Source organism: Callorhinus ursinus, unplaced genomic scaffold, assembly GCF_003265705.2.
Source record: "Callorhinus ursinus isolate GAN/ISIS: 27379988/994484 unplaced genomic scaffold, GSC_fseal_2.0 scaffold22, whole genome shotgun sequence".
Classification (NCBI taxonomy): Eukaryota; Metazoa; Chordata; class Mammalia; order Carnivora; family Otariidae; genus Callorhinus; species Callorhinus ursinus.
This window is the reverse complement of record NW_027397084.1, coordinates 7,159,082-7,185,484: the sequence shown is the minus strand read 5'-3', so window position 1 is coordinate 7,185,484 and position 26,403 is coordinate 7,159,082.

The following is a 26,403-nucleotide window of genomic DNA, read 5'->3' as shown; positions in this document are numbered from 1 at the left end:
TCTGTACTTCTGAAACAAATAATGCACTATATGTTAAGAAAAAAAAAGAAGATAGCAGGAGGGGAAGAATGAAGGGGAGTAAGTCGGAGGGGGAGATGAACCATGAGAGACGATGGACTCTGAAAAACAAACTGAGGGTTCTAGAGGGGAGGAGGATGGGGGAATGGGTTAGTCTGGTGATGGGTATTAAAGAGGGCATTTCTGCATGGAGCACTGGGTGTTATGCACAAACAATCATGGAACACTACATCAAAAACTAATGATGTAATATATTGTGATTAACATAACAATAAAAAATTAAAAAACTAATGTATGGTGATTAACATAACAATGTAAAATTATTTAAAAATAAAAGGAAAATATTTAAAATGGAAAAAAAATTTTCACATGAGTTTGACTCAGAAGATGAATCAGATTTATTTTGTAGAATGAGTACCTCTTGTAAATTTTGGCAGAGTCCTTCTTATTACAGATACACCAGTTCCAGAACATGGAATTGAAGCATGTGTTCTTTTTTTTTAAGTTTTTTTTTTTTTAATTTATTTATGATGGGGAGAGAGAGAGGGAGCTGGGGTAGGAGCAGAGGGAGAGTGACAAGCAGACTCCACGCTGACACAGAACCTGATTCAGGCCCATTCTCAGGACACTGAGATCATGACCTGAGCTGAAACTAGAGTCAGATGCTTAATTGACTGAGCCACCCAGGCACTTCTGAAGTGTGTATTGTTAAATGTTTCGTTAGATATTACTAAACTGAGCAATGCATATATAGAGGAGTTGCTTAACTGATCTATTAAGTCTGAATGTGACATCATTTATTTTTACTGTTCATGTCTTATACACTATTGCTGCTACCCTTCCCACAATGCCTGATTTCTTTCCTATTTAGGGGGAAAATAATGCCTACCTTAAATACATGATTAGTTCTACAAGGAAGTTACAAGTAGAAACTATTTAGTGTCTCATATTAGGAAATTGTTTAAATGCTTGTAATACACACAGACAATAGTGTCTCACATTAGGAAATTGTTTAAATGCTTATAATACATATAATAGAAAATATTTAGTGTCTCATATTAGGAAATTGTTTAAATGCTTGTAATACATACAATAGAAGGAATGGTTGTACTACATACATACAATACATACACTAGAAGAAAATATACGTACAGTTGTAATACAATCATATAGATTACATATCACTTCATGTGTGGGTGGAGACAGTAAGGAATAAACAGAAAAATAAGTAATTTTATAGTAAATTGGAAAGAGAAGTACTAAAGAATGATGAAAAAAGATAGGTGGAAGGTGATTTGGCATGCATGTTGGGACTATCCAGAGGGACAAGCTACATTTTTTTTTTTTTAACTTGAAGACAATTGACACAAAATACTACATTAGTTTTAGGTATACAACTCAGTAATATGACAGGTTTATACATTATGCTGTGTTTACCACAAGTGTAACTACCATTTGTCTCATTACATCACTATTACAGTATCATTGACTGTATTTCTTATGCTGTGCCTTTTATTCCTGTGACTTACTCATTTACAACTGAAGACCTGTATCTCCTTCTCTCCTTCATCCATTTTGTACAACCTCCTATCTCCTTCCCACTGGCAAGCATCAGTTTGCTCTCTGTATTTATAGTTCTAATTCTGCTTTTTGTTTATTTGGTTTGTTTTTTTGTTTGTTTTGGTTTTGTTTTAGATTCCATTTATGAGTGGAATCATGTAGTATTTGTCTTTCTCAGTCTGACTTACTTCACTTAGTATAATACCCTCTAGGTCCATCTATGTTGTCTTAAATGGCATGATCTCATCCTTGTTTATGGCTGTGTAATATTCCATTGTTTATATACACCACATTTTCTTTGTCCATTCGTCTATTGAAGGACGCTTAGGTTGCTTCCATGTCTTGGCTATTGTAAATAATACAGCAATAAACATAGGGGTGCATATATCTTTTTGAATTAGTGTTTCTTTTTTGCTGGGTAAATACCCAATAGTGGAATTACAGGATCCGATGGTGTTTCTATTTTTATTTTTTTGAGGAACGTCCATACTGACTTCCACAGTGGTTGCACCAGCTTGCATCCCCACCAACAGTGCACGAGGGTTTCTTTTTCTCTATATCTTGCCAACATTCGTTGTTTCTTGTCTTCTTGGTTTTAGCCATTCTAACAAATGTAAGGTGATATTTCATTGTGGATTTGATTTGCATTTCCCTGATGATTAGTGAGGTTGAGTATCTCTTCATGTATCTGTTGGCTATCTGTGTGTCTTCTTTGGAAAAATTTCTCTTCAGATCCTCTGCCCATTTTTTAATCAGATTTTTTTTTGGTGTTGAGTTGTAGAAGTTTTTCATAGATTTTATATATTTTGGATAATAACCAGTTACTAGATGTATCATTTGCAAATATCTTCACCCATTCAGTAGATTATCTTTCTGTTTTCTTGATGGTCTCCTTCGCTGTGCAAAAGCTTTTTATTTTAATCTCAATCATGTATTTTTTTCTTTTGTTTCCCTTGCCTTAAGAGACATATCTAGAAGAATGTTGTTATGGCTAATGTCAGAGAACTTACTGCCTATGTTGTCTTCTAGGATTTTTATAGTTTCAGGTCTCATGTTTAGGTCTTTATTCCATTTTGAGTTTATTTTTGTGTATGGTGTTAAAGTAGTCCAGTTTCATTCTTTTGCATGTAGCTATCCAGTTTTCCCAACACCATTTATTGAAAAGACTGTCTTTCCCACTGTATATTCTTGCTTCCTTTGTCATGGATGAACTGACCATATAAATGTGGGTTTATTTCTGGGGTCTCTGTCCTGCTCTGTTGATCTATGTATCTTTTTTTATGCCAATGCCAACTCTATTGATCACTAAAGTGTAGTAGTATATCTTGATATCTGGTATTATGATACCTCCAGGTTTGTTGTTCTTTCTCAGGATTGCTTTGGCTATTTGGGATCTTCTGTGGTTCCATACAGATTTTAGTATTAGTTGTTCTAGTTTTATGGAAAATGCTGTTGTTATTATTTTGATAGGGATTACATTGAATCTCTAGATTATTTTAGGTAATATGGATACTTTGACAATAAATTGTTTGAATCTGGGAACATGGAATATCTTTCCATTTGTTTGTGTCATCTTCAATCTCTTTCATCAGTGTTTTATAGTTTTTAGAGTACAGGTCTTTTACCTCTTTGGTTAAGTTTATTCCTAGTTATTTTATTCTTTTTGGTGCAGTTATAAATGGTGTTTTTTAAATTTCTTTTTTTTTTGCAACTTTGTTGTTACTGTATAGAAATGCTATGGATTTATGAGTATTTTTGTATCCTGCCATTTTACTGAATTTATTACTTCTAGTTGGATTTTAGTGGAATATGTAAGATTTTCTATGTATTATATCCTGTTACCTGCAAATAGTGACAGTTTAACTTCTTCTTTACCAGTATGGATGCTGCTTATATCTTTTTTTTCTTTTTTTTTTGGTCTGTTGTGTCTGGGACTTCTAGTACTAGGTTGAATTAGAATGGTGTGAGTGGACATCCTTGTCTTGTTCCTGACCTTAGAGGGAAAGCTGTGAAGATGATCTTAGTTGTGGATTTTTCATTTATGACCTTTATTATGTTGAGATATCTTCCTTCTAACCCCATTTTGTTAAAAATTTTTATGATGAGTAGATGTTAAATCTTGTTGAATGCTTTTTTCTGCATCTCTAGAGATTATCTTATGATTTTTACCGTTCATTTTGTTGATGTGGTGTATGACATTGATTTGTAAATATTCAAACATCTTTACATAAGGGAATAAATCCACCTGCTCATGGTGAATGATCTTAATATATTGTTGTACATTGTTTGCTAATATTTTTACATCTATGCTCATCAGGGTTATTGTCCTGTAGTTTGTGTGTGTGTGTGTGTGTGTGTGTGTGTGTGTGTGTGTGTGTGTGTGGTGTCTTTGTCTGGTTTTGGTATCAGGGTAATCCTGGCCTTGTAGAATGCTTTTGGAAGATTTCTTTCATCTGTATTTTGGAATAGTTTTAGGAGAATAGGAATTAACTCTTCTTTAAATCTCTAGTAGAATTCACTTGTGAATCATCTGATCCTGGATTTTTTTTTTTTTGGTAGTTTTTCATTACTGATTCAATTTCATTACTTGTAATAGATCTGAGATTTTCTATTTCCTCCTGGTTCAGTTTCAGAAGATTGTATGTTTCTAGTAATTTATCTATTTCTCCTATCTTGTCCATTTGTTGGCATATCACAGTATTCTCTTATAATCCTTTGTATTTTGTGGTGTGAATTGTTACTTTTCCTCTGTCATTCTGATTTTATTTATTTTGGTCTTTTGTCTCTTTCTCTTGAGTGTGGCTAAGGGATTGTCAATTCTGCTTATCTTTTCAAATAACCAGCTCTTGGTTTCATTGATTTTTTTTTATCATTTTTTTAGTTTCTACATCATTTATTTCTCCTCTAATCTTTCTTATTTACTTTCTTCTATGGACTTTGATTATTCTTTTTCTAATTGTTTTAAGCATAAAGTAGAGTTTTTTCTTGATTTTTGACATAGGTCTGTATTGCTATACACTTCCCTCTTAGAATTGCTTTTTCACTGTCACAGCAATTTTGGACCATAGCATTTTCATTTTCATTTGTCTCCAGGTATTTTTGGATTTTTTTTTCTTTCATTGCTTCCTTGGCCCATTTGTTGTTTAGTATCATATTGTTTAGTCTCCACTTGTTTGTATTTTTTTTTCCAGTTTTTTTTTCTTGTGATTTATTTTTAATTTTATACTGTTGTGGTCAGAAATTATGGTATGATTTTAATCTTAAATTTATTGAGATTTGTTTTATGGCCTGATATGTGATCCATGTGATCCCTTCTGAAGAATCTTCCATGTGCACTTGAACAGAATGTGTATTCTGTTGTTTTTGCATGGAATGTTCTGTATATATCTGTTATGTCTATTTGGTTTAATGTGTTATTTATAGACGTGTTTCTTATCAATCAAACTTATTGATTTTCTGTCTGGATGATATATCCATTGATAAGTAGAGTATTAAAGTCTCCTACTATTATTATATTACCATCAGTTTATGTCATTCTGTCCATTAATATTTTATTTATATATTTAGATGCTCCATTGTTGGATGCGTATTTACAGTTGTTATATCCTATTGTTGGATTGATCCCTTTATCGTTATGTAACACCCTCCTTGTCTTTTATTAGAACCTTCATTTTAAAGTCTTTTATCTGGGGCACCTGGATGGCTCAGTTGATTAAGTGTCTGCCTTCAGCTCAGATTATGATCCCAGAGTCCTGGGATTGAGCACCATGTTGGGCTCCCTGCTTAGTAGGAAGTCTGCTTCTCCCTCTCCTTCTGCCCCTCCCCCCTGCTCATGCTCTGTCTCTAGCTCTGCTCTCTCTCAAACAAATAAATAAAAAGTCTTTTTAAAAAATGAAGTCTTTTGTCTGATGTATGTATTGCTACTCTGGCACTTTTTTTTCCTGCTCCCGTTTGCATGATGAATGTTCTTCCATGCCTTCATTTTCAGTCTGTATGTGTCTTTACGTCTGAGATAAGTCTCTTGTAGGCAGTATATAGATGGATTTGTTTATTTTTCCATCCTACCACCCCGTGTCTTTTCATTGGAGAACCCAGGCCACTTATATTTAAAGTAATCATTGATATTTATGTACTTACTTAGATTTTTGAAATTTGTTTTCATAGTTCTTTGTTTCTTCTCTTGCTCTCTTTCTTTGCAGTTGATGAGTATCTATAGTCCTTTGTTTGACTTTCTTTCTCCTTATTTTCTTTGTCTCTATTGTAGGTTTTGGGTTTGTGGTTACCCTGACATTCATATATAACCCCCTAAGTAAATAGAGTCCATATTAATTTGATGGTCATTTAAGTTCAAACACATTCTAAGAAAAAAAAAAAAGGGAAAGAAAAATTTTCTTTCTCCTCTTCCCTTCTTACTCCCTTCTCTGTATTTTATGTAGATGTTGTTATATTTTACATTTTTTATTCATATTTTTCTTATATATGTGACCATTTCTTTTCTAGTTAAAGGAATCGCTTTAAAGTTTCTTGTAAGGATGGTTTACTGGTGATAAGCTCCTTTATCTTTTGTTTGCCTGGGAACTCTTCATCTCCAAATCTGAATATAACATTGCTAGGTAGAGTATTCTTGGCTGTAGGTTTTTTTTTTTTTTTTCTCTTTCATCACTTTGAATATATCATGCCGCTCTCTTCTGGCTTGCAAAGTTTCTGTTGAAATATCAGCTGATAGCTACTTAGGTTTTCCCTTGCAGGTAACTTTTTGTTTCTTTCTTGCTGTTTTTAGGATTCTGTCTTTGTCTTTAACTTTTGACATTATTTTTTAAAGATTTTATTATTTATTTGACAGAGAGAGACGGTGAGAGAGAGAACGCAAGCAGGGTAAGTGGGAGAGAGAGAAGCAGGCTTCCCACTGAGCAGGTAGCCCAATATGGGGCTCGATCCCAGGACCCTGGGATCATTAACTGAGCTGAAGGTAGACACTTAACGACTAAGCCACCCACGCACCCCAACTTCTGGGACATTTTTTTTTAACTTTTGACATTTTTATTACCTCCTTGGGTTAATGTTGTTAATGTTTCTTGGACTTGGATGTCTGTTTCCCTCCCTAGGTTAGGTAAGTTTTCAGTTATTATTTCTTTAAATAAATTTTCTTTACCTTTTTCTTTTCTTCTTCTTCTTCTGGGACACCCTATAATGCAAATGTTTGTGTGCTCAAAGTTGTCTAAGAGATCTCTTAATCTATCTTCATTTTTAAATTCTTTTCTGTTTTTGTTGTTTAGCTTGTGTGCTTTCCATTACCCTGTTTTCCAAACTACTGATGCATTCTTCTGCATTCTCTAATCTACTGTTGATTCCCTCTAGTGTATTTTTATTTTAGTTATTGAAATCTTCAACTCTGATGGTTCTTTATAATATTTTTTCCCTCTTTCCTGATGGTCTTGTTGGGTTCTTCAAATCTTTTCCCAGGCTCAGTAAGTATCTTTATGATCATTAATTTAAATTCTTTATCAGGCTTATTGCTTATCTCTGTTTCATGTAGTTCTGAGTGTTTTTTTTCTTGTTCTTTCTTTTTGAGCATAATCCTCTGTCTCCCCATTTTGCTTGACTTTGTTTATTTCTATGGATTAGGCAAAACACCTACTTCTCCTAAGCTGAAAGGGTGGTCCTCTATATGTTTTCCCTTATGCAGACTCTATGTGCTTGGTGATTTTTGCTGGCTGACTTGGAGCTGTGGCTGTATATGCTAGTTAGTCTTTTAAGCTGTGGTATGTCTTTATGTCTCTTACTCTTCCCTTGTTCTCTGTACGTTTCATTGTTCAGTAAGCTGTTCAGTCCTCAGTTCTTCAGAAGGAATGGTAATGTTAATAGGTATAATTTGGCATGTCCCATGAAGGAGGTGGTGTTAGTCTTATTATGTCACTGTCTTGAGCTGGAACTTCACTACTTTTTAAATATGTTCATACATTAATTTATAAGTTTCACTTTTTAGGAGAGGATCACTTTTCTCCAATTCCATAATATCTTCAATGGTGATAAAAAAATATAGTGCACTATAGGGTACTCATCCTCCTTATGTGGCCTTGTGGTACCCTTCTTCCTGTGATAACATGAAATAATAAAATGGCACAATTTGCAATTTTAAAGAGTATGGTCAGTTTTGGTCTAAACAAGGACATGATATTAAAGTAAAAACATGAAGGAGGTGAAAGAGTTAACCATGTGGATTCCTAGGGGAGAATTTTCCAGATAGATGCCATAGGTAGGGCAAGACTGTATGGTGCTAATGTGCCTGTCAGGTCAAGGGATGGCAAGGAAGCTAGTGTATCTGAGTGGAGTGAGTGACAGTAGGAAATGAAGTCACAGAAGTTAGAGATAGGTAGACAGCAGGAACTCTTTCATATAATTTAGAAGCTGAGGGGAATGGGTAGGCACTGCAGGGACCTAAAATATAACTTATATTTTAAAATCTACAAGCCACACAGTAGCTTCTCTATGAGGAATAGATTAAAGAAAGTTGAAAAATTATATTATTTAGGAAATTATTATAGTTAAGCAAGTGATATTGGTGACACTGACTAGAGGATTCATGGTAAAAAAATGATAAAGAGTAAGGAAATTGTGGGTCTATTTTGAAGGTATTTCAACAGCATTTCCTGCTGGATTAGATGGGGGTATGAGAGAATAAAAGTGAAAGTTAGGTCAAGCCACTGGAAGTAGAGAGTGACATTAATTGAGAAAGAGGAGGCTGAGGCAAGTTTTGGAGGAATTACCAGAATTTAACTTTGGGACATACTGATGTTGATATATTTTCTAGTGAAGTGAAGACATCCAAAAAGGTTAGATGTATAAATGTGAAGTTCACTGAATGATCTTCACAGGAGATATTCATGATAGAGCTATTGGCATTTGGCATTGAGGTGGTAACAGATACAACTGGACAAGATAATAAAAAAGTGAATATAAAATAGGACAGTAGGGTGGCACTTAGGTCTAAAGAAATTCAGTATAAAGAGATCAAAAAAGAGATGATTATCATTTTTAACGAGACCAAAACATTTTTGGTATAAAGAAATAAAGGTGAATCCTTAATAGTTTAAGATTAAAATGGAAGAGTTTAAAATAAAGAATTAAGGTTCATTATGAGAAAATTAAGATTTGGTAGTTATGAGGGGTTGGCTCCTAGGAAATACCTGCTACTCCCCTGAGTAGCCTATATTATTTTGCTGTGGCTGATGTTGAAGAGGTTACTGCCTATGTTCTCCTCTAGGACTCTGATGGATTCCTGTCTCACATTGAGGTCTTTCATCCATTTATAGTTTATCTTTGTGTATGGTGTAAGCAAAAATTGACAAGGCAAGAAACAACAAATGTTGGAGAAGTTGTGGAGAAAGGGGAACCCTCTTACACTGTTGGTGGGAATGCAAGTTGGTACAGCCACTTTGGAAAAACAGTGTGGAGGTGCCTCAAAAAGTTAAAAATAGAGCTAACTTATGACCCAGCAATTGCACTACCGGGTATTTACCCCAAAGATACAGATGTAGAGAAAAGAAGGACCACATGCACCCCAATGTTCATAGCAGCAATGTCCACAATAGCCAAACTGTGGAAAGAGCCAAGATGCCCTTCAACAGATGAATGGATAAAGAAGATGTGGTCCATATATACAATGGAATATTACTCAGCCATCAGAAAGGATGAATACCCAACTTTTGCATCAAAATGGACAGAACTGGAGGAGATTATGCTAAGTGAAATAAGTCAAATAGAGAAAGTCAATTATCATATGGTTTCACTTATTTGTGGAATAGCATGGAGGACATTAGGAGAAGGAAAGGAAAAATGAAGGGTGGGGGGAATCAGAAGGGAGACGAACCATGAGAGACCATGGTCTCCAGGAAACAAACAGGGTTTTAGAGGGAAGGGGTAGTGGGTTAGCCCGGCGATGGAATTAAGGAGGGCACATATTGCATGGAGCACTGGATGTTATACGCAAACTTTGAATCATGGAACACTACATCAAAAACTAATGATGTACTGTATGGTGACTAATATAACATAATAAAAATAAATAAAAATAATCTTGTTTTGATGAAATAATGGAGATCAAGCTGATGTATATCAGGAAATAATAGAATTTCCAATGGAAATGGATATAGAGAGGAGATGCACGTGACCTTATTTGTCCACTGGATACCCCTTCAATGCCCTTCACTTTAGGAGCCATTTTTGGCATACTGCTCACCCTGTTGAAGCTTGGTATATCAATATCCAATATTCAACATACACACAATAATCAGCATTATAGAGTTATTAAATCTATTTCTGAAATATCTACACAGGTACTCATTAGGTGGGGCTTAATCTTTCAACAGATGTTTGCAACTTTTTCAACGTGAGACTCCCAGGCCTATGAAATCTGAGGTGATTTAATTCTGCTATCATTTACTAGATCTTACAGAAGAGATGGAGGTACTTTATAGAATGAAAATGTATAATAGTAGGTTACTGGATCCACAGAAGTCATATCATAATACACCTTTTAAACAGAGAAATAAAGTGAAGATGTGAGGATCTTATATTATCCCATCTTCTGTTCTTCTTTTTCAGTCTCTAGCTTTTAAGATGCATCTTGTTATTTTCCCCAGAGCTCTATTTGTGTTATTCTCAATAAAGCTTATTAAAGTGGAATGCTATATCCAGTCATTGTTACGCTAATCAATGCACAAGGATTTCTTCATAGTGTTTCTGTATTTTATTGGGGAAAAAAAACAGGGTAGTTTAAAAGCATAAAAATCTGTGTTCCTAAACCATGTCTTTTCTTACATGGACTTAACTATATCCATCTCACATCACTACTGCTAAATAGTACCAATTTATAAACTTGTTTTTATCATACCCTAATTTCTTCGGTAACAAAACTTTGTGGAGGGGAGGTCTTTTGTATATGTTATTAATGACAACGTTGATTTTAAAAGTATTCTGAATAGATGACAATTTCTTTTTCCACTGCATTCTCTCTTCAAGCCAACTTCCTCTTTTTAGTAGTATGAAAAAGGGAATTCTTAGTCACAGGTATTTAATGAATGTAGTACAGCATATGGGTCTCAAAGGCCCCCAAATCACCTAAAACTGAAATGTTGGAAGTTGGCATTTTGTTTCTCTCTTTCCCTCTCTCTCTCTCCTTCTCACTCACATAGGTTTTCTCAGAGTCCACAAACTAAAATGTTACTGGCTCCCCAGGGAAATTCCAATATAATATAGGAGTTGGTGTTACGGTCTACAAATAACAATTCATTAGTAACTATCATCTTGGAATTTCCCTTTGTAATATACCATAGTACATCTTTCCTAATGTCCTCACATTTGAAAAGAAAATGAGAATATCCCTTGCAGTATATCTGCTAATACTACTAGTGCTATGCTTTTTGCAGAAAGAGAAACAGAAGCAGGTTTAGACATAAATGTAGGGAGAGAGGGCAGAGGTTTATGTGGGAATTTAAGGATGGTGTCATTTAAGAGCACTTGCACAATATAGTGTTCCTAATAGTTTATAGCCCCCGCTAAGTTGCCTCAGTAAAGATAAAATACTGTAGAATGCTGAGATCTCTTTTTTTTTTTAAAGGAAAGTCTCCTAGAAATGTAAACACATTGTCATTTGTAACTTTATATTTACTGATTTCCTATAATCACCTGATTATTTATAAGGAGGCACCTGCCCTGAACATACAACCAATTACATAGATAATGAATACTGAAGACTAATTATGGAATACGATAACTTGCTAATGAGCAGAGATCTGAGTAAAACATAAAATGGGGATAAGAGAAGGCTAGTTCTATACACATGGTCAGAAACAGGAGAATCCTCAGTGCTCAAGGAATCTAAAAGAGGTGGGGAGAACAGAGGTTGTCGTTTGCCTCTGTAATTTTTCTAAGATTTACTTTTAACCATAATGGAGCTATATCTATGTTTTCCCCATTGACATAAAAAAAATTTAAATTGCATAAACCACTAGGGCAGCAGTTTTGCATCTTCCCAGCTATCTAGAAGTTCTTTCTTGAAACACAGCCACAGGTATTTCTAGGAGAATGCATCTCAATTATCTGGGGGTGAAGAATGAACTTTTTATTTTTCCCAATCTCATGGACCAACATGTTTGTAAAATACGATAAAAATGAATTAAGAGAAACAAGGAAATGAAAAGACACAGAATTCAACTCCCATTTTGTTATCAATAGATGCAACAGGCCTAAAATTACTTTCTTCAATTGCTATACAATTTCTAAATGATTACTCTCAAATTCTGCAGGACCTCAGACAGTGATCAACATTTTGCAGACCACCACCAGTTGGTCTCTTACTGTTCAGCAGCATTGATTGGGAGGGTTGACAGCTATGCACAATGAGGGAGCAAAAAGTGGACTTCAGGACCTTTATTCCCAGTAGAGAAGGATTCTGCCTTTTAACTCTTTCTCATGTAGGAAATTTGCTTAAGATTGGCTTTGAAGTATGTTTCCTATGCTTACAAATAAAATTAAAAATCATTCACATGTTACATAGAGACTCACATAGTGACCGTTTAAGCCAGTGGTTCTCAAAGGATCCTCACACAGACATTTTATTAATTTTGTGGACTCCTATTACTTATGAGATTGTCTTTGTCTGGCTTATTTTATTTAGGATAATCTTTTTTTTATTCCTATTTCCTACAATCGTTAGGCTTTTATTGATCTTAAAACAGTATGTGGGTAGTCAGATTAGATTTTCAATGAATTTTATTGCAAGATTGTAAAAGGAGCAGTGTCAATTATGTTTAGAAATTATTAAAATGTAAATGATCCATTGGATAGATGAGATCAAAACCACTTATGTAATCTTGTGTTGTGCACCAGTCTTGTGTTTTATAAATTGTTTTAAGGGAAAATCTACAGTTTGTCCTAGAGATCTGAGTGTTATTTAAGAGAAATACACAAGTACATCTTATATAGACTGAAAATTAATCTCCTTTTCTAAGCTTTACAAATTTATTTCTGGTCTTATTTTTTACTTTTTTTTTAATCAGACCGATCCTATCAAAACCATCTATTTTTATCTCCCCATAAAAACTTAAGAGTGCTACCAATAATGGTCTCAAAAAAAATGTATGTTACAATAAAACATATTGGCTTCACCTACATGCTAGAAAATCAACCACCTAAACAAATATAAAAGAAGAAAAAGTGAATCTTGAGAGCCCTATGTTACCAACTTAATTAATGAGAAACTTCTCATTTCTCATCTTGGGTCTCCTTCTGTAACCATTGATATATAAACCTCAAGGTTGATTATGGATTAATGGTAGAGTATTAAGTATTGTAGCACTTAGGTTTTCCCAAAACTCCATATATTTTATTTTTCATATGCTAAAGATAAATTCAATATATACCATTCAAAGACCATCAGGAGATCTCAATGTGTGTCTTTTAGATATATCTTTGGGTAAAATCAGTTGCTTATCTCAACTGCTAGAGAATTTCCTGGAAGAAAAGCTAAGGAGATACCTAGGCAGTCACTTGATCTCCTATTAGTGCAGGAAAATCCACCTCTCTCATTTAGTTTTTCCCACCTTTTGATTTTTCTCTGTCATAGTTGGTCAGTGAGGTTGCATACTGATGAGAAAATCTGTGCAGCGTCAACATTTATTCAAACTGAAGAAGGCTCTGGGACAGTGTTATAGAAAGGTCTCAGAGAGGACAATTATATAATCAATTGGCTAGTTATAAATAAGGGAGTTTTAAGAGGAGAGAGGAGGAAGAAGGTGAGATTTAGTGATGGAAACCAGAATCCAAGAAAAACCTGGAAGCATATATTCTCTTAACTCTCTTGATTCAAAACCATATGATATAATCTTTATAAGAAAAGCTTTAATGCAGTTGTAAAAAAAAAAAAATGCTCTTGAGCCAAGTAGTTAAACTAACTAGTGCAATATTTTTGAATTTCACTTTAAAAGTAGAAAACCAAAACATAAATACATTCAGAGTTGTTAGGTGATAATACAAACTAATATATTTCAAAATTCCATAAAATTTCCAGAAGAGATAGTGTTTTGTTAACAACACATCCATTTACTGTAAGATTTCAGATGTTTTAAGGAGATGCTGGTTTCCTTACAAACTGTAGCCATAGAGCTCCTTAATCAACAAAAAATCACGTTAAAGCTTTCTTTATGTAAAATTGAATATAAATGTATACTATAAGAAAGATATTAGGAAAAATATTGATTATTGCTATGGGTCTACTAAAATGCCATTTGACTATCCTTTCTAATAATATTGTCAGTTACATTAATGGAGGTGTAAGAAGAATAATATTCAAATATAGAATTGATATAACTGGGAAGGAAAACTAGTATGCTTTTAGAAAATAGTATTTCAAATGCTGAGTAAATACTAACATGATGGAATTGACCAGGTATAAAAAATAAGGATTGCCTTTAGATTAAAATAAAAGCAGTTGCCCAGATGAATGTGGTGGTCTGTCTTCAGTATCCACATTAATGTAGCCAGGAAATTATATTGACCACAAATTCTACTGGAGCAAACATTGAGACAGAACTTATCAAAACCTACATGTGATTTCTAGACTGCTTTAATAAGGGTACACTTACTAGATCAATAAAACTAATTGTTCTTCAATGTTTTGCAGAAGGTAGCCAAATACGGAGATTTGATTTAGATTCAAGGCATGTTGTTTTAATAGAACAGGTTACATTTCAAGTGATGATCTGGAATCCAGGATGTATGAATAAGTATTGAGGAACTGGAGCTATTAAACCTGGAAAAGAGAAAATCAGGAGGATAACTGAGAGTCAGGTTCAGGTATTTGAAGAGCCCTGAGGGAGAATACACTTGTGTTGTTCTGCTCCAGAGGGCTGAGCTATGACCAATTGTTTGGTAGGAGTGAGACCTTCTGTGTGATGGGAACCGCATGGTAGAGCAGCTAAGTGTGCAAGCTCTGGAGCCAGACTGCTTAGGTGTATGTGCAGTCTTCTCTTTACCTAGGTATACAATCTTGGGCTTGATTTTTTAGGCTTTCTGTGTATCCTGTTCTCTTAACCAAAAAAAAAAAAGTACAACAAGCTCTTGTGAATACTAAATAAATCAATACAAGTAATGCATTTGGAGCATCACCTGAGCATCTGGAGTATGAGCAAAGGTCAATAAGTACTAGTTTCTATTCTAGGTTTTAGATCTCCTCAATAATAAAAGTGATTGTGAGAAATGCTCACCGTAATAAAGCATGAATGTAAGCTTTTGCTTCCTGTAAACAAATTGTAGAATTTTTGCCCTGGTTCCTCATTGATATTGATATTTAGAATTGCTGTTAATTGTGAGTTATTCATTATTAGGTATTTACATCTATGTGACACTTTTTCCAGAATCTTTGAAGAGTGAGATTATTAGGTGCACATTTAGGTATTAGTCAACGTGAATCATCCTGATTTCACTCTTTTTTTTTTCTTTGTAATGATGATTGCTTCTCTTCCTTCTCAAAACGCTTCTCCAAAATTAATAGTTTTTTTATTTATTCAATTAAGATGTAAATAATCGTTACCTTGAAAAGTAAATTTCCCCAAGAGATGGGGAAACTGTGCAAAAATTTCAGTCATCACTGAAATTAGATAACACCAGTCCCCAAAAACATGGTTCAAGTTTTAGTTACTACTACGTGCTAACTGTAAAGAATTACATAAAGTACAAACATTGCTGCTAAGTCTTCAATCCACAAACCATTATATGAATAACAGATACAGCTGTTTTTTTCTAAAGCCTGTCAGTGATTGGTCATTATATATCTGTTTTTCAGTTCATGTATAGACAGCAAAGCATAAAATTATACTACCCCCTTGACCCCAGTGATAAACCCATATGGCACTTTACAAAAATGCATAATTGAAAGAGAGGTTGGCCAACAAAGAAAAAGTGCTGAAAAGAAACAAAGTGATAATGCTAAAAGTGAAACTCAAACTGCACATCAATGGAGTTACAGAAGAAATAACTGACAGAGGGAATGTTGATGCACTTTTCCTTTGATAGACCCTAGAAATACAGAGGAACTAGTAAATATAAATTTATCCACGTGAATGAAGAAGGTGGTCATGATGCAAGCCTAAAGATTTTTAGAGAAAGTGGTACTGGTGAAAACCTTCATAATCAAAGGAATTCTGAAGATAAATTACAACATTAAAAGTGTAAAAGGTAAAATTTAGAAGCTTAGCTTGGCTTTCATAATAAAGTACCATAGTTTAGGTGGTTTGTAAACAACAGAAATTAATTTTTCATAGTTCTGCAGGCTGGAAGTCCAAGGCTAGGGTAACAACACGTTGAGTACCCTCTTCTGGATTGCAAATGGGTGACTTCTTGTATCCTCAGATGGCAAAAAGAGAGCTAACTAGCTCTTTGGTCTCTTCTTATAAAGGCATTAATCCTATTCAAGAGAGCTCCACTCTCATGACTATGACCTAATTATCCCCTAAAGGCCCCACTTTGAAACCCAGTAACAGTGGGATTAGGATTTCAACATACATTTTGGGGGGACATGAACATTCAGCCTATTGCACCAACTTAGAAAGGAGTATGACAGTGATAATTCATTAAGGCATAGAGAAAATGCTCACAATGTATGCTAAGTTTTAAAAGAGTCAAAAAACTTATTGTCAATATTTCTAGTGTTTTCAGTTACCTTCTAAATAAGTACTAGTTTTACATTCTTTTTCATTTTCCTATACATCTATAATGAATAGTAAGAGTTTTTGACGTTTTAGGGATGCTAAAAAACTAGAATTTACAGAGCAAAGTAAAAGAATGCAAGGAGCCAAGGGGGGGGGGTGGTTAGAATCTGCACATGGTTTCTCCAAGCATGCTTAGACAGAGCTGAGTTTTAGATGTGTAGGACAAGACTTTGGAATTGCTAGCAGAGAGTATCTGCTTCATGCCTATCATGTGAGAAGACATGCAGTGCTGGGAAACTGCAGTGTCAACTTGGTCTAGTAGAGACTCTGTGCTGTGTATTTCTGGCACCAGCTGAAAGCCCTCTAAGTTCACAGTTTGAAAGTAATGACTATGATACAGAGTAGGATATACGCCCTAAGCTTGAAACAAAAATGAAATAGATGCATCCTAACAGAGAATAAAATTTAGCTTAATAAGATTAAAAACATATACCAGTAGTTTAACAGGCATGCAGAAATAAATTTAGCACATATAAAGATAACATTGTCTAAACTTCCTACCCTTGTATATTCACAATTTCCAGTATGCAATAAAAATCACCAGACATATGAAAAAAAAAACTGTAAGATATGGCTCCAAAATTAAGTAAAACCTGGCCAATTGAAACTGACCATCAAATGACCAAGGTATTGGAACTAACAAACAAGGACTATAAAACAGACTATGAATGCATTAAGGACTATAAATACACTAAGAAGAAAGGCAGACGTAATAGCAAAGCATGGGGAAATCTCAGCAGATAATTGGGAAAGGCAAAGAAGAACCAAATGGAAACTCTGCTACTAAAATGTACAGTATTGGACATTAAAATTGTGCTGGGTTGGCATAATAAACAGATTGGAAATTACAGAGAAAAAAAGGCTAGTAAACTTAAAGAGGTATCAGTAGAAATTTTCTGAAAATTGGGAAGAAAAACATAAATGAACTATTTCAATAATCTGTGGTGTAATGGTGCAACTGGAGTCCCAGAGGATAGGAAAAAATAAGTGTGTGTATTAGAGAATAATAATAGTTTAAAACTTCCAAAAATTGGGTAAAATATCAAGTACATATCTACGAAGTTCAGAAAAATTTTAAAAAATGATTAATATGTAGAAAACCTCACTTAGGTACATAGAGTCAAACTGATGAAAACCAAAAATAAAGAGAAAATGTTGAAAGCAACAAGAGAGGTAAAGACACATTACAAACTAGAGAAAAAAAAAGGATATGCATGATATCTAATTTCTCATCAGGAAAAAAAAGGAGAGCCGGATAAAAATGGGAAAAATATTAAAAACCTGAAAAAAATCAACCTAGAATTATATATCCATTTAAATTATCCTTTAAAATGTGGGTAGAATACGTTGTTTTAGAAAAATAAAAGCTGTAAGAATTTGTTGATAGCAGGCTTACCCTAAAATTATTAAAAGTTCCTGAAGCTGAAGAAAATAATGCTATTTGAAAACTCAAGTCTACAAAATGAAATAAAGAGCATCACAAATACTAAACATTTTTTTGAAAAATAACATTTTTATAAACATGGCTGCTTTTCTTCATTTTGTTTCTTTATAAAATAACTGTATAAACAAGCAAAACTAGTTGTGGAGTTTATAATGCATATAAAAGGAATCTATTATAATATCTTTACAAAGGATGAAAGGGTAAATGTGATTATGCTGTTGTAAACTTACTGCATTTTAAATAAAGTGGTAGGATACTACCCCTAAATAGATTCCTAGAGAAACCACTTAAAAATGACACAAAGAGGTAGAGCTAAAAAGTCAACAGACTAATTTAAATGAAATACTAAAAATAACCCCAAAATATTGGAAATTAGGGAGGAAACAACACAGCGAACAGCTGGAATAATAGAATATTATCAGCACAGTGGTGAAATTAAACTCAACCATATCAATGATTACATTAATTATAAGTGGTTTAAACATTCCAAATCAAGGTAGAAACTTTCACACTGAAATAGCAAAACCCAACTTTGTTATCTGCAAGAGATGCACTTTAAGTGCTCAGGAAGATTGAAAGTAAACAGAAAAAGATATACCTTGTAAGTATAAATACAGTAAGACTAATATAGTTTTGTTAATAAAATAGAATTTGAGGTGCATTATCAGAGATTATGAGAGGCATTTCATAATGATGAATCAGTTTTTTTAGAAGGGTATCAATATTTAAATAAGGAAAAACAAAATTTTCACACATTCTTTTTGATTTTAGCCAAAGAGAGAAAATTCATCATCTCATCTTTTGAGTCTAGCCCAATTCTGATACTAAAATATGACCTTATAAGAAAAGAAAATTTAAGAGAAATATTCCTCATGAACTGACAAATTATCATTACAAAATATTAGCAAATCAAAATAGCATTACCTAAGTGTAATATATCATGGCCAATTGGGTTTTATCCTAACAACAAAAGTCCATTTCTGTTATTAAGCTTCTTAATAAAAAGGAAATAAAAGATACATTTTGTGTATGTGATTTAGCAAAATTCACACCAATTCATGATAAAAAAAATTCATGTGATGGGGAATTTTCTTATTAACGTAACGTAAGTGATATCTATGAAAAACCACAGCTGGTATTTAATGGTGAAAGAATAAAGGTTTCCCCCTAGGTTTGGAAATACACAGTGATGTACATTCCAATTACTTCTACTTAATATTTTACTGGAGTTCTTAGCCAGTGGTTTAAAGCAAGAAAAATAAAAGGCATAAAGTCTGGGAAGGAAGAAATAAAGGAAGAAGTACAAGTTTCAGTTGATATGACTAACATATGGAAAATCCCAATGAATCTCCAAAAATTATCTGCTAGGATTATTATCAGAGTTAGCATTTCAGGGAAATCAGAACAGTTTTAAGTTTTGGTTATGTGAGTACATGTATGATTCTAAGAGTATATTCAAACTGTAGCTTCTATTTTGGTTTCTCTTTAATATTAAGAAAGCCCATTATCAGAGTCATCTCTAGGAGATATACTTGCATATTGGCAGAATTTGTAGAATTCATGAATTACCACAATCATATTTTAAAAAGTACTTCATTATATGAAGTAACAGTGAAATATTAGTGTAACTCAATCATGTTTTTTTCCTGTTAAAACAAATAAAATCTGTTAAGAATTTTTCATCATAAAATCTGTGTAGTTTAGATTCATTGACTCTCTGATCCTTACATATCCTCAAGAATAGACAACTGTCATTTTCTAAGTAAACAGTACTTTGGAATTCTCTTTGTCTTCACTTTATGGTGAGGAGTGAAGCAAAGGGATTTGCATACAGTCACAAACATCATTTGTGATGACACTTGCAGTCCCATGACTCCACATCCTTATTCATGATTTGAAATTGATGCTTCGTTTATTGCACTTGGTTCCTTAAGCTCTGTATCCCAGCAGCATAATTCCTCTGTCACAGTGAAGGAGGATTCTTTGCACCAAAGATATGAGCAAATGGTGGAGCCTGGACTAGTATATTTCTCTCCATCTTCAGTTCTATTCTCTTCCTACTTCTCTACCTTGTCTCTCATATAAATGATATGTTTCTGTTTTCATGTGTAAAAGGTACCAGAAATTGGTGCCCTGCATCCTTGGCTTAGAAAGGAAGAAAAAGAGCTGATTTGGGACATCTTTGAGAAAAGCCATCGTTGAGCCGCGAAGCTGGCAGGAGTTTCAGCTCCTGTAGTAATAATTTATACTCTGCAGAGAACATCTTCAGTGAGAGATCCCTGACCGAATGCCCACCAAACTCCCATAGGACCTGAAAGCCCTCACCCTTTTGGACTGGCCTTGAGTGAATTGGTAAAGCATTCCTGGGAACTTAGGCCTTGCTGAGCCCTCTCAGGTGAGCATTGTAAGTGAGAATTCTGTATACATTTGCTAAACTCATCTCATTATTGCCAGGAAAGAAATATCCTCTCAAGTGAAAAAGAGGGAGTCTTTGTCCCCCAAGTTAATTGAGGACTAAAAATAGCTGAAAATGTTCTTTAATTGGGGAGGAAAAATTACATTAAAATGTCTTTTTTATGAAAAAAAATCTATATCCACCAACTGTGATGGGATTATTAACATCTTCCACTATTCTAAAGCAACCTCACTGACCCATTTTTGCCATAGTCTCTAGTTTAACTCCCAGTGTTCACACACAGTTTATATTGACGGCATGTTTTATTTCTACTACTTAAAAACCTCCTCTGGCCTCATAGCTATTCAGGCATTATTTGGATAAACACAAGGCTAGTGAAGAACAGAGTGACTGGTTTTTGTTAAGACAATTCATCTTTTAGTCAGTACTATGTGGAAATTTAGAGTTCTAAAGGCTACTATATTTCGGATAAAGGATAGCAATTTCACAGTTGAGAGATTTTCATTTACTTCCCTCTATCAATTTAACTTGTTCTTATTTTAGTGCTTTCTTTGATCTAAAACATCACTTACTTTAATTTTTGATTTTTAGATTTTCTTTCTGTACTTGCCCATAATTTTGTGAAATAATGACTAGAGGAAAGATTATGCATAACTTCCCCAAATAGAATTAGGCCATTCCAGTCAGGGAAGACCTGTGTACTTGGCTCCTCTCTTCTGGTGAATGCTGTGCAGTCTGGCACTTACTGTTATGTGGTTACTGCTCTTCATTTCTCCTTGCTCAGAAATGTGCACCGAGGGACACCTTCACCTTCTTCCTGCCTCAGGGTTGATTCAGAATGATTATTCCTGTATAAGGATTTACCGAAATTTACGGAAATATGAGTCAACAAAACTTTAAATTTTCATTAATTAATTCTCAACTTTAGGTTATATTTTCTTTCCTCTGACACTATACTTTCAATTTCTATTCACTGTTATAGTAGATTCCTGTCATGAGTCCTCTTTTCTTGCTAGAATGTGAGCACCTAGATGGCACACACTGAATTGATTATATTTTTTATCTTAAACAGTACCTGGTGTATTGAGGGGAATCAATAAATGCTTGTTAAGTCAAATGATTCAAAGATCCACGTGCTCTAAAGGGCAGCAGATTAATTACACATTATTAATGGGTTTTTAATTGGTGAATCATTCAGTACAGCAGAAAAAGAGTGTGAGATTTAGAGTCATATAGATTGAGTTTAATTCCTAGCCTCAATTATTTACAGATACTATAACTTGAACTCTGTGAGCTTTATTTTCATCATCTTTTATTATTTTTTCTTTTCTTCATCTTTTATTTTTTTAAAGATTTTATTTATTTATTTGACAGAGAGAGAGGCAGGAGAGAGGGAACACAAGCAGGGGCAGAGGGAGAGGGAGAAGCAGGCTTCCCGCGGAGCAGGGAGCCCGATGCGGGGCTCGATCCCAGGACTCTGGGATCATGACCTGAGCCCAAGGCAGACGCTTAACGACTGAGCCACCCAGGCGCCCTTTTTCTTCGTCTTTTAAATATGAATATTTATCTCCTGTTTTGGCAAGTTATTTGTCACATATTAATATTCAAATGTGTGTTCTTCTAAGTGATAAAAATGTAGGTATTCAGTCCTTCTCATATTTGTGTCTGAAAAGGGAAAACTTTTAATTTTCAGTTTGACTTTATAAAAAAATATGGAATTAGTTGTTTTTTAATATTATTTTATAAAAAGTCTCTGCATGTTTTAAAGTTTGAATTTATGATATACTTTTGGGAGTTTTCTAGACAAACTATACCAGTTTTATAAAGGTTGGGAAGATAATGAGTTAGGCGTGAGCATGTTGTTTGTGGAGACCATTGCCTTCCATTTAGAGATACCCATTAGGGTAGCTGGATATGAGGGTCCTGTAATACTTTGGGGTTTTTTTGCAGAAGAGAGATAATTGAGATGGGATATTCTACCTTGTGATCTTGAGCAAGTCACTCAACCTCTGGGGGCTGTTTTCTCCTCTGTATCATAAGTGGTTGGATTTTATTACTCTAAAACAATTCTAGTTCTTGCATGATAGGATTTCCAGAAGAAGTTATTCTATTTGTGAGTTATTTAAACTATTACCCTTGGTTTTTCATATACATAATTTGTTATATTATTGTAACCCTTCATATTCCTACCTTATTGGTCACTGTTCATTTTTGTAGTCTTTCCCAGGTTAATTGGGTCTTTTGGAATAAAGACATACAAAGAGATATGTAAAGACTGTACCAGGAGTGCCTGGGTGGCTCAGAGGGTTAAGCGTCTGCCTTCAGCTTAGGTCATGATCCCAGGGTCGTGAGATGGAGCCTGACATCAGGCTACTGGCTCAGGGGAGCCTGCTTCTCCTTCTCCCTCTGCCTCTCCCCCTGCTCATGCTCTCTCTCTCTCTCTGTCTCTGTGCCTCAAATGAATAAATAAAATCTTAAAAAAAAGACTGTACCAAAATTTAGAAAAGATAAATTATTTTATTATTCTCTACAATTTAAATATTTTTTGCAGTAAGTCTTGTGAGATTCTATTCAGTCTGATATTATTTGATTTTAGAGGATTCCATTGCAGCCTTTAGATAAAACGTTGCTTTGGGTATTGTTCCAAATATCTTCAACATTAATCAGTTTCCACCACCACCCGCCACCACCATGATTCCGGCACTCAGTACACTCTGGTTTTACTAGGACGGTTTTTCCTGGAAGATCAAAAATTGCCTTGACCACGGTACCCACCCATTACTAAACTGAAATAAAAGCACAATAAAGATTATCCTTTCAGGAATATTTATGTTTCTTACTCTCAAGAGATACAAAAGTTTCAGTTATGTCCTAACCACTTTCACAACTGTTTTTTAATAGTTGTTTTCCATATTCTTCTATAATTTTCCTTTATTTCTTCTATCAAAGATGTTTTAAATGTTGTATGACTTATGTGTGTGGGTAAGGGAAGGAAGAAGAGAAAGAACGGAGGAGGTTCAGATATCAGTTTGAGAATGAGAGGAGAGAGATTTGATAAAGAGACATGTCTGAGCAAATTCTCTTATCACCAAGCTTTATAAGGAAGAACATGGACTTAATCATTAATTTCTTCTGATCTATCAACTCTTAGACTTGAACTGTTCTAAAGGATGCCTATCCCAGATCCATCATATCACAAACCAATTTGCTCCTACGCTCAGACCAATTCCCAGACACTGCTTCCAAATGAAGCATGTTGACTTACCCTTAAAACTGGAAAGTGGCACACAAAATTAATTTATGGTGAAATCAGAAATGTTTTCTATGGATTAGCATTTTTGCTTTATTATCTTTAAGCCAAGATTGTAAGAGTTGATTGGGCGGTTATTTCACCTGACTTGCCCTCAGTTTTCTTGTCTTTAAAATCTAGAAATTGGGTTAAGTATCTACTGAAGCCCCATTTATCTCCGAGACCCCATAAATCTGTGATTCAATAATATGTGTCTTGCATGTTTTACTGAAAGAATGAATGTTTGTAAAGTAATTTAAGATTCAAGGATGAAAGGTTTTATACTAGTTTCAGAAACTTTTTATTTAACGAAATATGTTATAAAAGTGGCCGTAGTCACTGACATCTTGAGCTTTACCTGTGTTCAGGGTTGACCTGAAAGAAGACAAAGATAAGAATATCTTGGGCCAAGAAGGGGATTAGAGTAGATGGAAAGTACATTCACCCCGTGTATTAAAAACCAGAAATTGATAACATGTGCATATGAACATCTTAATTTTTTTCTAGTTCTCATGGAAGGAAGTACAGATAGAAATAAAGCTTTATTCAAAGGAGAATTCTATTACAGGAAAAATCATCTGTTGTAGGAAAAGATCAGAAGTTGTTGCTTCTGCAGGTTAGGGGTTGGTTTGACTAAGAATTAACATGAGACTCTCTGGGCATAATAGTAACAAAAACATTTCTCTGGAGTTTAATGATTTATAATGCCTACTCAGTATAACGTTTTGAGATTTGAAATAAAAATATATTTTTTTACTCCCAATATTTTATTGTAAGAAACCCAAATTGGGGAACTGTCTATGAAATACAACTCAGGAATCTTCAAAAGTTTTTAAATTATAAAAGATAAAAATTTAGGAACAGGTCCACATTAAAGGAGAGTAATGAGACATGACAATTAAATAAAACATGTTATCCAGAATTGAATCCTAAACCACAAAAAGGACCTTAGTGGGAGAATTGATGAAATTTCAACAATCTGTAGATTAGATAATAATATCACATCAATGTAAATTTCCTGATTTTGATAAGTGTCATGTGTTTATGGAAAAGAATGCCCTTGTTTTTAGAAAATACACAATGAAGTATTTGACAGTAAAGAGCATTTTGTCTGCCTCCTACTCAAACACACACACACACACACACACACCCATCTATGTCTTTATCTAGAGATGTAAATCTACATGTGTACATCTGTATAGGATCACAGGCATACAGAATAATAAAACACATTAAATGTAATAAAATGTTGATATTTGGGAATCTGGATAAAGGGTATATGGAAACTTTTAATACTATGTGGGCTATATTTTTTAATGTCTGAAGTGATTTCAAAAGAAAAGAAAAATATGTTAAATTCTGTGGGGCAAGAAGAAAGGAAGTATTATGGCAAATTTTAAGTTACAGTTGTGGATAAGCTACTTATAAAAATTCTTCATATTTTACACATTTTGAAGAAGTCAATTGCTCAATGGATGACATAGACTAGAAAGAAGATTCGATTTATTTTAAAGTAAGAAATTAAAAATGCATGGTATGTCTGATTTTGGAGAATTTGATATAAAATTTATGATGGACTTGTGTTTCTAGCAAGATTTTGTCAATTGAGAAAAGAGGATGAGCTAAAAACAAAAGCATTTATTTAGGGTCTCAGAATTGCAATTTAAAAGACACAGATTTGGGAAGCAACACAAATAGTGCCCCCACCAGGGAACAAAAGTCAAGGGATTTTAAACACAAGAGGGAATGCTTACATCTATTGTTTACAAAGAGTTTGATTGCTGTTAGTGGCAGAAAATAAATCTTGGCTGAATATAATTCATTACTAAGGCTGTCACTGAGCAAAGTCTCTTACTGTAGCAAGTTGCATGTATCTAGCATGAGTCCTTGAAATATTTGTAGTTTGGCCCAGTTCAAAAGTTCATGGTTCCATCTGGTAGCAATGTGCATAAATCCCGTTTCCTTAATGGCCTCCTGCCTCAATTTGCCTCCTGCCAACACTTTGACATAAGTGACCCCATTTCATTTTACGTTTCAGTGTTATAGGAGATATTTTAAAAGACACTTCCAGTGCAAACACTAGATATAAAATACTATTTGACAATGACTAAATGTTTGTGCCCCACCTCCCTAAATCCATATGTTGAAGCACTAAACACTAATGTGATGGTATTTGGATATGGGGACTTTAGGAGATAATTAGATTTAAATGAAGTCACTGGTGTGGGGCCCCACAATGGAATTAGGGCCCTTATAAGAAAAGAGATCAGACCTAGCTTGATCACCCTCTCATGCTCTTGCTGCCATTAGAGGACACAGAAGGCAGTTATCTGCAAGCTAAAAGGGCTCTCCCTAAGAAGTGAATTTGCTCCTCAGTCTTGGACTTTCCAGCCTCCAGAACTGTGAGAAATAAATGTATATTGTTTAAGCCACCCAGACTATAATACTTTGTTGTAGCTGAGTAGGACACCATTATAACAACATGTGTGTGCGTGGGGGGGTGGGGTATGAATAGCTATAATAGCAAGAAATCTACAAGGGACAAAGGCAAAAAGAACGCAAGAACTCTAAAGATGAGCTCATGTTAAAGTTAGCTTTTAGCCTGAGGGTTTTATTTGTTGGATGCCCAGATGTAGAGTACAAGAGAAAAACTTTAGATTCCTTTTTAGGTGCTTTTTAGTCCAACATCCCCTTATACTTTTGTTATTAAAGAGTAAGGCATCAAAGATAGGGACGTTGGTTTTAGTAAAAAAGAAAAAAATCAACAGCTGAGGTGGGCTTTTATCGGATTAAAAGTATATGGAGTTTGGATAAAGATAGATTTGGTTTAAGTCCAGGCTTTTCCAACTGCTAGTTTAAGGCTTTAGGGAAGTTTTGCATCCTATCTGAGTTTCAGTTTAATCATCAA